Below are 14,704 nucleotides of genomic sequence, written 5' to 3'. Positions count from 1 at the left end.
TAGGAGTGATACAGCTGTCAGATCTAGAAGCAGCAAGTGGCTTAAGTACTAGGAAACTTCTAGTATTTGCCAAGAGGACAGAGTTATTTTATAACATAGGTCCTGGTTTTTGATAGAGTTTTTCAGTTTGGTCGTTAAAACAAACTTCTGGTAACACTACGGACTTATTCAGTCTATGTGAGGTCCTCATGGACCGGCCAATTCAATCTAACCTAACCTAAAACAAAGTAATGTGCCAGAAGAGCACTGTCGGTTGCATGAATAAATTTCAGTGGGACTAGTTTAAGCTAAAACCTTCAAATTTCCTGTTATTCGTTAAATTTCCCATTAAATTAGCGCTGAGTATGTATGTGTGAAAGCCTTTTAATTAGACGTTTTTTTACTTGTTTTCGCTTTAATTTTTTTTGTTGATAAACAAACTCATGAATGAAACCAAGTGCGCGCAAACACAAAAAAAAAACAAAAAAAAAAAAAATGCAAAAAAGTCTGCAAAGAAACAAATGTAAACACATAGACAAATATAAGATATATGTATGTATGTATTTATGTACGTAACGTAGACAAAAATTAAAATCCACCACGTGCATTGCACGAGTATTTTTATGTTCCACATACGCCGTGTCATTCCACAATTCATTCGGAAGAAACATTTTTGTTTACTTTACCTTTATTGTTTGTTTATATGTGAAATTGTTGCAGTTGTTGTTAGTGTTAGAGCTGTGTTTTCACAGCTGACTATTTTATGTATGTGCTAATGCTGTTGTTTGTAAAACAGCGTCATAGTGCGTTTGCAGCTGCTTTGCTGTGAACTTTGCACCGTCTTAAGTTTAGTCCTTCGCACTGATTCGTGGCATTCGGACGTGTTTATAACTGTATTGACGCTAAGTTACATTGATTCGTTTTGTTGTGTTACATTGACTCAAACCGGAAATAGGAATATGATGTGAGTTGAAGTTAAGAGTCAAAATTTAAAGCAACGTGATTTTCTACAAAAAAAAAAAAAAAAAAAATATAAATAAAAAAATTAAGACGAAATTTAAGTGGTGTGGCAAATAAAAAGTTGAAAAACTATTTAAAATGTTTGTAAAAGTCACATATATGTCATTTCAAAAAAGGTTAAAAACTTAAGAAAGTTGAAAATAAAGTCTTAAAACTAATTTACATTCTTACAACAAGTATAAGTATTACTAAACTAAATAAAGGAATATTTAAAAATGAAACTACCTGAACTGATTTACTAAATTTCGTAATTGGTGCCGGCGACTTATAAGGTAATTGTTCAAATTAAAAATAAATCTTTAAAATAAAAAATTTTAAATTGTGTTAAATTAATTTTACAAAAACGTACTAATATACAAGTTTCAAGTTGAAAATGAAAAAAAATAATTAATATTATGATCAATAAACTTTAAATAAATAAATAAATGTAAGACGCGATAACCTCCGAAGCAATTTAAAGCCGAGCTTTTTTCAAATTTGCGTCGTGCTCCTTTTTATTTTTTCCTACAAATTGGCAGGACGGAACCTACATGTTTTATGCCGACTCCGAACTCTGAATTTTCACTGAGAAGCTTTACATGGCAGAAATATACACGGAGTATTTGCCAAATCACTGCCTAGAGGCGGCTGCGCTTAGAAAAACTTTCTTCCAAATTTTTGATGTTGCTTTGTTGCGGCATTTGAACCCGCGATCTTTGGCGTGGTATGCGAAGCACGCTACCACCACACCACCGCGGCCATTAAATATAACAATAAAGTATTAATTAACATTTTTATTTTACTTAATATAATAGTTTTTCTTAAGAACCCGTGTATGCCTAGTTCTGTGAAGACTGCTATATCTATTGACCAACCTTAGTAGCGCCTGCCAGTTTATCAACAATTAGCAACATTGTGATAGATTTGAATCGCCTGTACCTGCCTTAAGGCTCAACGTTATGGCGTCAAAACACAACAGTTGTAATTGCATGATCAACTATCGGCTCAATGTTCTCAACCTAAACATTTCGTAGCCGAATCATCGGTACTACCAAATTAGTTTGTAATCGGGTGTACAATCACAAGATCTTACTTTGGTAAGATACAGTGTCTATCAAAGCCTCTTACGATTTTAGGAATAATGGCATCCGGTTGCAAGGCAAATCCACCTTGAGTTCCATTACAATTCTATTCTACGTATAAATAATTCGTTGCATCAATTCTGATGCTTGGGAAACCGCCAGATACATGAAACAAATCCACAAGTATAAGGGGATGTGCACAACCTTTTCTGACCACCACAATATCCTGCATCACAATTAAGGGATGTAATTACAATCTTTCCATCGCATCGTATTGAAATGTTCGTTCGATATAGAATAAATATCTCAAAGCGATAAGATGCAAGATACATCTTCATTCAGCCCAGCTACTAATCACATTTACACTAAATCCGATTGCCAACCATTCAGCATAGCCTAACGCAGTTTCAAAACATCTCAAAAGGAATAGTGAGCACAAACCCACTCTTACGACTATCAACTGTTATCCACTAGCGATAAGCATCTGCTAACGCCATTTACATTCATGATACACCAAACAAGTTAGGCATGTTTTCAACTTTTCCTTTGAAAAATTTAGATTAGGTTAAAATAAGTAAAAAAAAGAGGCTTTACACTTTTGGGTAAAAAATTAGAAGGTTATTCTTAATAAAAACAATTTCGACGATTCCTCCGTTCCTGATTTCTGGCAATTCAGCTTCCAAGCAAGAGCATTTATTGGCGGCCTTGCATATTTTGGAAGTTACTTTCAGCTTAGACGCATACGTAGCCATTGCAACAACTGTCAGTTTCGGATTAGCGTAGACATAACGGGCTTTTGATGTGAAAACATCTTTGCTCATGATATGGGGAAATCGGTTTGTTATCGATAACAAGCCTTATTGACGTTTGATAGGATTGTGATCGACGAGTAATGCACGTGTTATCAATTTATTTACGGCAAGTTATCATAGCACACCGATAATCATTTGTTATCGGCGTGCTATGGGCTAGCTATAGGTTAGATACCAATTTGATAAGGAAATTTTACTAAAGAGTTATATATGCTATCGATAACAAATTCTATAAATGAGTTATCGACAAAATACCGATTTGTTATCGGAGTGTTAGAGATTTGCCATCGAAGAGTTATCGGCTTGTAATTGGCGTGTTATAAACTTATTAGGGAAAAGTTTTTTTTTAAATCGAAGTGTTATAATCGATATTAAAATTATGAACAGATCATCGATGTGTAATCAAGCAGATGCCGACACTTCAGTACCGATAACACTTCCCTAAAAATATTCTATAAGAATAATGATAGGCAGACATGCAGAATGAGGTAAGTTTAATTGTCGGATCTGGACACCAGGTGTTTACGTTGGCGTGTTGATGCAAGTAACATTTGGTTGGCCTTCAATAACGTCTCTTTCTCTTTCTTTCCATTTGGAAGAAGTCTAAAGGAGACAGGAGTTGCATATGATCCATCATTCGAGAAAGGCGTGGACAGAGCGCGTTGCTGCAAATTTTCTAAGATCATGTGCGAATCCTACGAAGTAAGACTGATAAAGTTGCTTATATCTCTAAAGAGAGATATTTTAATGCTCACAGTGGGCATATTAAATAGACACTGTCTTCTGGCGTCAAATGCTAATAAATTAGGCCTCGTAAGTAGCAGCAGATGCAGGAAGTGCGAGTTGCAGGAAGAAACAGTTGTGTTCATGTCCTGCGCTTGCAAGGTCAAGGCGGCAGCTGCTAGGAGCGGCAGAACTGCCATATCTCGAGTCAGTTAATTAGCTGGTCTCAGAAAATTTTAAGTATTCGCCAAGTGGCCGGAGTTACTTTATAACATAAGTGCTGGTATCTAGTTGGGTTTTTTAGTGTTTGTTCGTCAAACTAATTCTTCTAACACTATGGTTATATTCAGTCTATGTGAAGTCTTTATTAACCGGCCAGTTCAAACATAACTAACCTTACGCCAAATTTTAATTGTCCGTGAACCGTCAGCAACCGTTGTTGCAATAGACCCGTCCGTTGTCATTGTCACCATGTACCATGCGCCACATCTGTCGTTGAACTAAAGTTCATCTTTCGCTGCTTCGCCTTTTCTAATTATCGCTCAAATGGTAATCTTGTCTTCAATGCTATGTGCTTCAAAGCATTACGACCCAAATCCACTCCCTATTTTCCCTGACATGGCTGTCATTTGATAGCACTAAAGAAGATCAAAGTCTTTCTCCACCTGTCTCTCCCAACTCAATAGAGGTCTCGCCCTTCATCAGCTTCCAAACCGTGGTGTCCACTGAAATACTTTTAACTAAATATCTTTGCCTCAAAAAATCATTAATCTGCCTCATTTACAAAATGAAATGCACATTTTCAAAAACTTCATGTGATTTGCATTCAAAACTTATCCAAATATGCGTTTGATTATAACTTTGTAAATTTGTTTTACTATTTTTAAGCAAGGAAATATAATTGAGTTAAACAAACAAAAATTAAAATTTTAATTTGTATTTGCCAGCGCTTTCCTTTTCCAAAAGTCCGGCAGACAGTAAAAAAAAACGAAACACAGTTGCCTTTTATGCAAATGCAATTGGATTGTGGCCTGAATTTTGTTGATAAGCATGCCATACCGACCATAGTTGGGCACAGTGTGCTACTATTTGTATTACAACAAAGCTTGTCAAATTTTTAGTGAACCAAAAAGGGTGGGGTGACACAGGGTCAACGGCCATAAGGTCAATTGAATTCAAGACCATTTTAAATGGTCATAAGGTCAATTGGCAACATGACAACTTGAAAAGGAATCTTCATACCCTTAAGCTAAGATAGTTTTTTATCCTGTTTCCTATTTTCAGCGGCGCTGTTCTCAATCTGATTTTTCGCTGAAGTTAAACTAAAATAAAGAAAAAGGCGTTCCGCGTTCCCTTTTTTAGGAAATCATTTATGTAAGCTTAAAACTTTACACTCAAATGTTTCGCACAGCGTTAATCGGCATGCACGAATTTCTCTTCACGGTTGGATGACAGAAGGTCAACGGCCAGAAGTTCAATTGACGTTATGATCATTTTAAATAACAATAAGGTCAATATGTCCACTCCAAAAACCAGGTGATGTGTTATTCCACATTCTTTCAAAACTATGGGTCATTATATGGGCCATTTTTTTTACCGATTCTTAATTAGAATACGACCAAAATATAGCAATAAGATCAAAGCATCTAAAAACAATAAAACGTAACTGTGATTCAATAGTTGTTGACTTTATGACCTCTTGAGAAAAAATAGTGCATTTGTTGTGCCATTTCGGACATGCAGGATGGTCATAATGTACATATCGTTGACACTGTAAGCATTTAAAATGGTTATAACTTTAATTGACTTTTTGGCTATTTTGAAGTGGTAATAAGGTCAATTGACCTTATGACCGTTGATCTTATGTCACCCCTCCTTTCTTCATCATTCGACTGAAAAGAACTTTGCATAAATAATAAAATGTAGTTTTAAACTCAGCAGTTGCATATAAGTTGACTTCATGGTCGTTTCGGCAAGCTGAATGGTAATAATGTCAATGTCGCTGAAATTGCAGTCATTTGGAATTTGAAGTTGTGACCATTTCCTATTGTCATAACTTCAATTGTGCTTGTGCACTTTTGAAATGCTCGTCACGTTAATTGACGCTATAACCGTTGACTTTGTGTCACCCCTCAATTGTGTGCATTATGCCCGACTATGCTACTAGCTCTTATACTAACACTGATGTGGAAGCTGGATGCCAAAAAATGCCATTCTTATCATTATGGACTTGAGCTTGCAAGCCGCATAAAATTAACTGCAGCTATAAATATGCAGCAGATAAATAAGAAAGTTTATTCAGCGTTTACAAAAACAACTATTAATGAAAGTTTAAATAAAGTTGCGCCAACACGAAGAACGCTCCCAACAGGATCCATATGATTAGAGGGGGGGGGGGGGGGGGGGGTGGAAATAACGTGCGTCGTAATGCAGCTCTAATGCGAGGCGAATGAAAAGGATGCAAAGGGCTGCTGGCTGATAGAAATAATGACTACAAATCCTATAAAACAATTCGACTGCGACTGGGACATATTATTGCAGGAATGATTTTGGCGACTTGCTAGCCGAAGCACAGAGTTCAGATTCATGGATAGTGCCGAGAGAAGAAAAGATGAAATTTAATTTTTGTACCAATTTTTTTTTTTCATATTGGCATTGGCTAAAGCTCCGCTGCATTTCAATTATGTGCATTTGTATGTAAACAGATTCACAAGATTTGTAGCCGTAGGCATTGAGATTTATGAAATGGAAATTTTATAAAATTCTTTAAGTTAGCTTCTGCTATGGATGTAATTGTTTCAATTCTCTTTATGCGCAGTTTTGAGTTTGTTTGCATATCTTTAGCAATATTTCATGTATTGAAATAGCCACTCATGCGCGGCAAGAGAAATCAGCTTAATATGGATTGAAAATATCTGCATGGCTTTATGTCTGTACGTGTATCACACAAAAATCACTGCAAGGCATGGAATATTACTTTCACCGTTGTATTAGTAGAGGTTTAACTTTTGGTTTCGGATACATTTGAGAAGTTTAAGGGTGGCTATGGTCTGGGGATCCTAGACCAAAAATGTGCTCCTCCAGTAACGTCAACATACACAGCGCCACAAAGCTATGTAGTCGCCTAGAGCTTGGCCGATGGAAATACAACTCTTTTACACCACAAACATTTCTAATTGTATGGAATGATGTCAGAATACGAATTAACATGTGCGGAAGACCTGTCCGTACAAATAACAAAGTCATTACGTATGGCGTGTGATGATTCCATGCCCAGAAGTCACGCGAAAGTTCATCGGACTCCTGTATATTAGTAGGACGAAAAAAAAGATAGTGGAAGGGAGCCGAAAATGCCGAATTGCAAGGAGGCCATGATATGATAAATTACACAGAACCTATGTAGCCCAATGAACAGCGCTTAAAAATGCTATAAAAAAGAGCAGGAGAGCGTGTTTCAAGAAAATATTGGGTGTGCTGATATAGGTCCCTCGGGATTGGCTTACCAGAAACGTTATAGCTAACATTAAAGGCCAGAAATTAGAGCAACCTACAACCCCGATAATAATTAGAAAAGTCGTGGAAACTGTTTTTCCGAAAAAAGATTACTGAGCATCTCAAGAAGAGGAACTCAAAGGCATGTAAATGCTAGGAATTACAGAGCGTAGGGAAATGCATGCAACGCTAAAAGATGCAGGTTCCTATGAAGTGCCAAATATAGCCCTAACCCCTGTATTCAAGAACGCGTATTCCTCCATTTCTGGAACGTACTATTTGTGGGCGCTTACAGCAGATTTCGCAAAGCCCAGATGGTTTGCCAAACAATCAGTTTCAAAATTTCAAAAATTAAGCTCCACGATGGATGCAATATAAACAGTTTACAATATATCTCGTGAAGCCATAACCGAAAGTCCAAGTAAATTTGGCCACACCTGCTTATCTGCACAGAATAAATGGTAGCCATTTTAGAAGTGGAGTACGCTTCTTTGATACGTGTGAGGAGCCAAAAAGCCATAATATCACTGGTGATGGTGTTGTTGTTGTTGTTGTAGCGATAAGGGCTGCACTACCTCGCTGCGCATTCGATTGGTATCAGTTCGGGGAAGTCTTAAGACCGGTAGGGCGGAACTATCATTTTGCGTTACTTTATCGCATTTAAACTGAAACTTTTTTTTAAATTTCGATGTGAAATTTAAGTCTATTTATCGCACTTGCGGAGTTTCACTAAATGGATTTGGTAATTTAACCTATGAACACACCGAAGTGTGGGACAGTAGAGAATTAAATGCATAGTAGGTTACTCTTCAGCATTGATGCTGAGCTGAATTATCTCGTCGGTTTAGAAATCCAAAAAATATAAACAGAGCAAAATGTGCTTATGTAAATCCGAAAATTTAAATTCACAAAAGTAGGAGAAGCGAACTTTAAGTATGCTGCCTCCAAAATTAAGCCACTTATCGAAACTGCGATAGTCTGGTGGAACGCATAGGTGGGGCAAGTTAGGTCAAAGCCAAGGAAACACTTCCACAAACATGCGCAGAGCCGACTCGAAGAGGATTGGGATGCTAATAAAAGCAGGTTTAAGTTATATATTATCTTTCGGAAATTTAACAAAAAGTTGTACCAAAAAAACTATCGATTTGTTATCGAAGAGCTATGGTTTTTTTATGGAAACTGTATCGAAATATTATCGATTTACTATCGAAAAGCTAACAAAAAGCGAATTTATACAAAAGTTATCGATTTATTTTTAAAGAGATATCGATTTGTTATTAGAAAGTTGTCGATATATTTCCTGCGCTTTATTGACTGGTAAGCGAAAAGTTATCAATTTTTTAATGAAAGGTTATCAAAAGGTTATCGGTGTTTAACGTAAAATTATCAATATGTTATCTAAAAGTCATCGATTTATATTCGAAAAGTTATCAACTTTTTACCGAAAAATTATTGATATTGTGTCACAAAGTTATACAAATTCTCTAGATTTGTTATCAACATATTATCGGTTTGATATCGAAAAGTTATCAATTTTTTACCGATGGCTCATTGGTTTCTTATAAAATAAATACTGATAAAACTTAAATATGAATTCAATGACACATCTTAGTCCCCGTTGAAAACAGGCAGATAAGAAACCAAATATGTAGAAGCATATGACACGTCGATAAAAAGCCAACAACAAACCGATAACTCGCCGATGATAATTCGATATCGATAAAAGCGGCTAATAAAATAATAAAACGTCGGTATCGATTGTCATCGATAAAAAAACAAACAAAACTCCTCTCAAATAGTTTAAGATTATTTGTTTCGGATAAAGATGCATTTGTTGTGCTTTAACTTCAATCCCTGTGCGAGCTCTATTTAACATAACAACCTTAATTTTCTATAAGTGTTTACACATCGAACTTCACGCATCTTTTTTTTTAGGAAACAGTCAGGTAGTCTCATTCTATCACTTAGTGTTGGCACCTGGTGCTGTAAAGGAATAATAGCATGGTTTGAAAAGGTTGTCAAAGTTGTAGTCTGCCATTCTTGCCGGAAGCATTTTCATAACGGTTTTGCAGCTGTTGCCGAGGTGTGGCTGTGTTTCAGACCGCCTTTCTCTGTTAACTAGTGAAGTACTTATGCGTATAAGTCCCGAAATTGGTAGCCCAAGCGAAGCTACTCGTCAAGCGCCAAGAGAAGCCCAAGGTTATGCACAATAGTTAAGTGGTAAGAACGATGGAAGTAGCGTTAAAACATCATGTTAGTTTGGAATATAGTGAAATGCGGGTAAGAGGAGCTTAGAATATACCCGCGGAAGGTATGCATGTCGTAACAGTCGACTAAAATACCGAAATGATTAAAGGGGTTGTGTAGCGCAATCCTTTCAAAGAGTTGCCAGCGCAATTTATAGCTTATCCAACGCAATTCTCAACCACACCTACGCATGAGGAATCCTATTTCTTTGGAAGCCAAGGCTCTGGCGACCCAAAGTTCCATGGACCTAGGGGGTTGGAGGGCGGTATGGCCTAGAAAGTTTCATGTGGTCATACCAAATCGTTCCGAGATGTTCGGGCATGTACCTTAATGGTGCTTGTTACCGGAATGTACCGGATCTATATCCCGCAAAGATCAACAACGATAATACACCGCAAAACCTTCTGGGGGCGTCTTTATCGCTACAACAACAACAACAACATGGCAGTTACACGTTAATTTGGAATATAGTGAAATGCTATGAGCCAAAGTACGACGAACTAAACTACCCACTCCCGGGGATATGAAGTACGCACGTGGGTTTCAAGGGGTATCTATATATGGTAAACGAGGATACTTCCCTTTACACTTTGACTCGATTACCACATGCGCGGCAGCAGAATGCATTCACTGAAAGAAAAAGACTGGTAAAATCAACCGAAATTTCTGTCAATTTTTATCCATCGCAATAAGATGTTGAACCAACTGCGCACAAATCGTTGATTCGTAATTGACCGTTTTAGTAGTTAAATGAAAAAAAAAGTTGTTGCGACAGCTTTGTACGAAGGTACCTATGTTGCGGCATTTGCAAGGCAGATGAGTTTTCACTGAGATCTTTTCATGGCAAAAATACACACGAAGTGCATGCCAAACAGTGCCGAGGGGCGACCCTGCTTAGGAAAATTTTCTTCTAATTGAAAAACCTTATTTCTAAAATTTTTATGTTGCTTTGCACGGGGTGTGAACCCAGGGTCTTCGGTGTGGTAGGCGGAGCTCGCTACCATCACACCACGGCGGCCGCCATATACATACGTAAATATGTGCATACATATAGTACACAGCATACATAAGTACACAGTAGAGAGCGCAGTGAGCGTAAAATTCTCTTTGAAATTTGCTCATGTATTGACTGTTGACCACTTTCAGTTGTGTTAACAAAAAAATCAGTTTGATTAGGAATCTGTCAATTTTGTTAACTTAAGAGCGACAACTTCTCTTCTGATGAAATGACTAAACTAATTTGTTCGCTTGACAAAGAGCTCGGTCGAATTAACAATAATTCGACCAATTTCACCGAATCTCCGTTAAGTCAAGAACAACAGAACCGATTGATTTTAGTAGCACCATTTCTTTGAGTGTTCGTCATGACATCAATATCAATAAAGGATCTTAAATGTAAATAACCAAAACGGAGTTTTTAAATTCATTTTACAAGAACTAAAAATACAAGAAGTTATGCAAAAAAATACGTTTCGTCTCTGCATTTTTAGTGATGTTTACTTGATGCGAAAGTGCGAATATAAAAAAAGAAGAAAAAAAACACAAAGCAAATCTATTTGATATGATATCAAATGGCCATATGTTTGTGAAAGTTGACTCAAAATAAAAATGTTTAAATGTGTTAAAATTTTTTTATAGATTTCGTGGCAATAGAGGAAATAAAATGAAAAAAATATAAAATAAAAAACGCAGTTGCTTCAGGAAAAATTTACAACATTATTTTTTTTTTGAAGTTTAAATTAAAATATACAACTTAAAAGCGGAATTCAAAATTATCAAAAAATCGGCTATTGGAAGCGAAAAATCATGAGAGACTTTTTTACTCAGTACATTGAACTCACAAGTAGCGCAATTAACAGGAGCATAACTAGCGTAATTTGTTCTGAAGTTATCTCCATAGAAAGGAAAGAAATTCCGAAAAAGTCGTTGAGGAACATTAAAGCGAATCCTTTCCAACAGATCACTACAGTCAATAACCCCCTTAATCACATTGTATACAAAAGTTAAACAGAGTATAGATCGCCGACTCTCAGGAGACTTGAGTCCTAAGAGCATAAGCCGAGAAGAATAGGATGGAATGGGTTCTGAGAAGTTTAATGGACAAAGGCATACTTAAGAAACATTTTCTGTATCCTCTCGATTCTATTTATGGCTAACTGAGTACAAAGCTTCCAAATAAATACAGCATATTCAATGTGCGACCTTATAAACGAGGTATATAAAAGTTTGATTGTATAAGGATCAGAAAATTTGGAGGTATTACGCCTAAAAAAACCAAGCAAGGAGTAAGATTTAGAAGTTACATAATTAATATGACTATTAAAAGAAAACTTACTATCAAACAAGTAAGGAAGGTTAAGTTCGGGTGTAACCGAACATTACATACTCAGTTGAGAGCTATGGTGACAACATAAGGGAAAATAACCATATAGGAAAATGAACCGAGGGAAACCCTGGAATGTGTTTGTATAACATGTGTATCAAATGAAAGGCATTAAAGAGTATTTTATGAGGGAGTGGGCCATAGTTCTATAGGTGGACGCCATTTAGGGATATAGCCATAAAGGTGGATCAGGGTTGACTCTAGAATGCGTTTGTACAATATGGGTATCAAATGAAAGGTATTAATGAGTATTTTAAAAGGGCGTGGACCTAAGTTCTATAGATGGATGCCTTTTCGAGATATCGCCGTAAAGATGGACCAGGGGTGAGCCTTTTCGAAATATCGCCATAAAGGTGGACCAGGGGTGACTCTAGAATGAGTTTGTACGATATGGGTATCAAATTAAAGGTATTAATGAGAGTTTTAAAAGGGAGTGGTGGTAGTTGTATATGTGAAGGCGTTTTCCAGATATCGACCAAAATGTGGACCAGGGTGACCCAGAACATCATCTGTTGGATACAGCTAATTTATTTATATATGTAATACCTGCCAAGATTTTAAGGGTTTTTTATTTCGCCCTGCAGAACTTTTTCATTTTCTTCTACTTAATATGGTAGGTGTCACAACCATTTTATAAAGTTTTTTCTAAAGTTATATTTCGCGTCAATAAAACAATCCAATTACCTTACCATATTTCATCCCTTTTTTCGTATTTGGTATAGAATTATGGCATTTTTTTCATTTTTCGTAATTTTCGATATCGAAAAAGTGGGCGTGGTCATAGTCGGATTTCGTTCATTTTTCATACCAAGATAAAGTGAGTTCAGATAAGTACGTGAACTGAGTTTAGTAAAGATATATCGATTTTTGCTGAAGTTATCGTGTTAACGGCCATGCGGAAGGACAGACGGACGACTGTGTATAAAAACTGGGCGTGACATCAACCGATTTCGCCCATTTTCACAGAAAACAGTTAACGCCATAAAATCTATGCCCCTATCAAATTTCAAAAGGATTGGTTAATTTTTTTTCGACTTACGGCGTTAAAAGTATCCTAGACAAATTAAATGAAAAAGGGCGGAGCCACGCCCATTTTTAAATTTTCTTTTATTTTTGTATTTTGTTGCACCATATCATTACTGGAGTTGAATCTTGACATAATTTACTTATATACTGTAAAGATATTACATTTTTTGTTAAAATTTTACTTTAAAAAAATTTTTTTTTTTAAAGTGGGCGTGGTCCTTCTCCGATTTTGCTAATTTTTATTAAGCGTACATATAGTAATAAGAGTAACGTTCCTGCCAAATTTCATCATGATATCTTCAACGACTGCCAAATTACAGCTTGCAAAAGTTTTAAATTACCTTCTTTTAAAAGTGGGCGGTGCCACGCCCATTGTCCAAAATTTTACTAATTTTCTATTTTGCGTCATAAGTTCAACTCATCTACCAAGTTTCGTCGCTTTATCGGTCTTTTGTAATGAATTATCGCACTTTTTCGGTTTTTCGAAATTTTCGATATCGAAAAAGTGGGCGTGGTTATAGTCCGATATCGTTCATTTTAAATAGCGATCTGAGATGAGTGCTCAGGAACCTACATACCAAATTTCATCAAGATACCTCAAAATTTACTCAAGTTATCGTGTTAACGGACGGACGGACGGACGGACGGACGGACGGACGGACGGACGGACGGACATGGCTCAATCAAATTTTTTTTCGATCCTGATTATTTTGATATATGGAAGTCTATATCTATCTCGATTCCTTTATATATGTACAACCTACCGTTATCCAATCAAACTTAATATACTCTGTGAGCTCTGCTCAACTGAGTATAAAAATAAAAGCTCAGTGAATTAGTGCTTTGGCAAGAAATAGCATTTAAATGAATTTACAAAAAATACAAACACATATACATATATGTATACTAGGCCGGGTCGATTTGTGGGGAAACAAAAAAAACGCGCATTGCTCTGTGAAAATCATATTCTAGGGATCAAAATAAGAAACTTTGCCGAAGGAACCATACCTCTAAAACGAATTCTGATGTCCCCCCCCCCCCCCCCCCCCCCCCCCTTTGGGTCTTAGGGGCAAATTTTGAAAAATCCCACTTTGAAGTGCCTATGTTTTTTCTTTTTGGAGTTTATTTTTCTCTTTAGAAATTTATTTAGTCAGAACATATGTAAATGAAAAAATTAATTTAACTTAGTAATAGAAAAGAAATTTAAAAAAATTATTAGAAATTAGCGTTTTTACAACCCCCTTTTAAAACCAAGGCATCACTGTGATGCATTTGCATGTCGTAAACATAGTTGTGTGGGCTTTTTATTCAACCGTTTTAAAAAATGAAGGTATCACTGTGACACAATTGCAGATCGTAAAATTGTTTGTGTTGTTTTTTTAAGCCACCACAAGACACAGCAAGTAGAATTGAAATTGCCCCTACCCAAAAGTTCGACCCAAAGGGGTGGGGGGCATCAGAATTCGCTTTAGAGGTATGGTTCCTTCGGCAAAGTTTGTTATTTTGATCCCTAGAATACGATTTTCAGAGAGCAATGAGCGATTTTTAAATCGACCCGTCCTAATGTATACCCATGCACTCATGTATGTGCCAACACACAAATGCAGTTAGCAAAGACGGAAATAAACTGGCAGACACGTATGTGGGCGCCCAGCTCATCGAATGCCGTATGACTCTGAAATAATGGCAACGTGATCTCAAGCGGCGCAGAGCCTAGTGCTAAAGCCATCTCCCGATGGATTACTTGAGTGTAGCACGCACCAAAGGAAATGGTACTTAGACGGTCGAAGGATTACTGCGATTAAAGTTGCACATCGATTGATGTTTACTGCAAAGCAAAATGAAAAAAGAAAACGTGCAAGCAATTGTAATATTTTTTGCACGTATTACATTGCAATGAATATTTGTTAGCTGAGAGAAAGCAATATTCCATACATTCCACCAATATAGCTACACTATAA

General features: G+C 36.5%; 1 protein-coding gene across 1 annotated transcript in view; it reads left to right on the top strand.

Moving 5' to 3' along the window:
- Positions 1-854: 854 nt before the first annotated feature.
- Positions 855-14,704, top strand: part of CCHa2-R (CCHamide-2 receptor) — a 113,549-nt gene continuing 99,699 nt past the window's right edge. The window contains exon 1 of the mRNA XM_067777346.1: positions 855-1,271. The gene's annotated coding sequence lies outside the window, so the exon portion shown is untranslated. The remainder of the gene's footprint in view (positions 1,272-14,704) is intronic.

This window comes from Eurosta solidaginis, chromosome 3 (genome assembly GCF_040869045.1).
Source record: "Eurosta solidaginis isolate ZX-2024a chromosome 3, ASM4086904v1, whole genome shotgun sequence".
Taxonomy (NCBI): domain Eukaryota; kingdom Metazoa; phylum Arthropoda; class Insecta; order Diptera; family Tephritidae; genus Eurosta; species Eurosta solidaginis.
The sequence above is the reverse complement of the archived record's forward strand: the minus strand, read 5'-3'. Positions and strand labels throughout refer to the sequence as shown.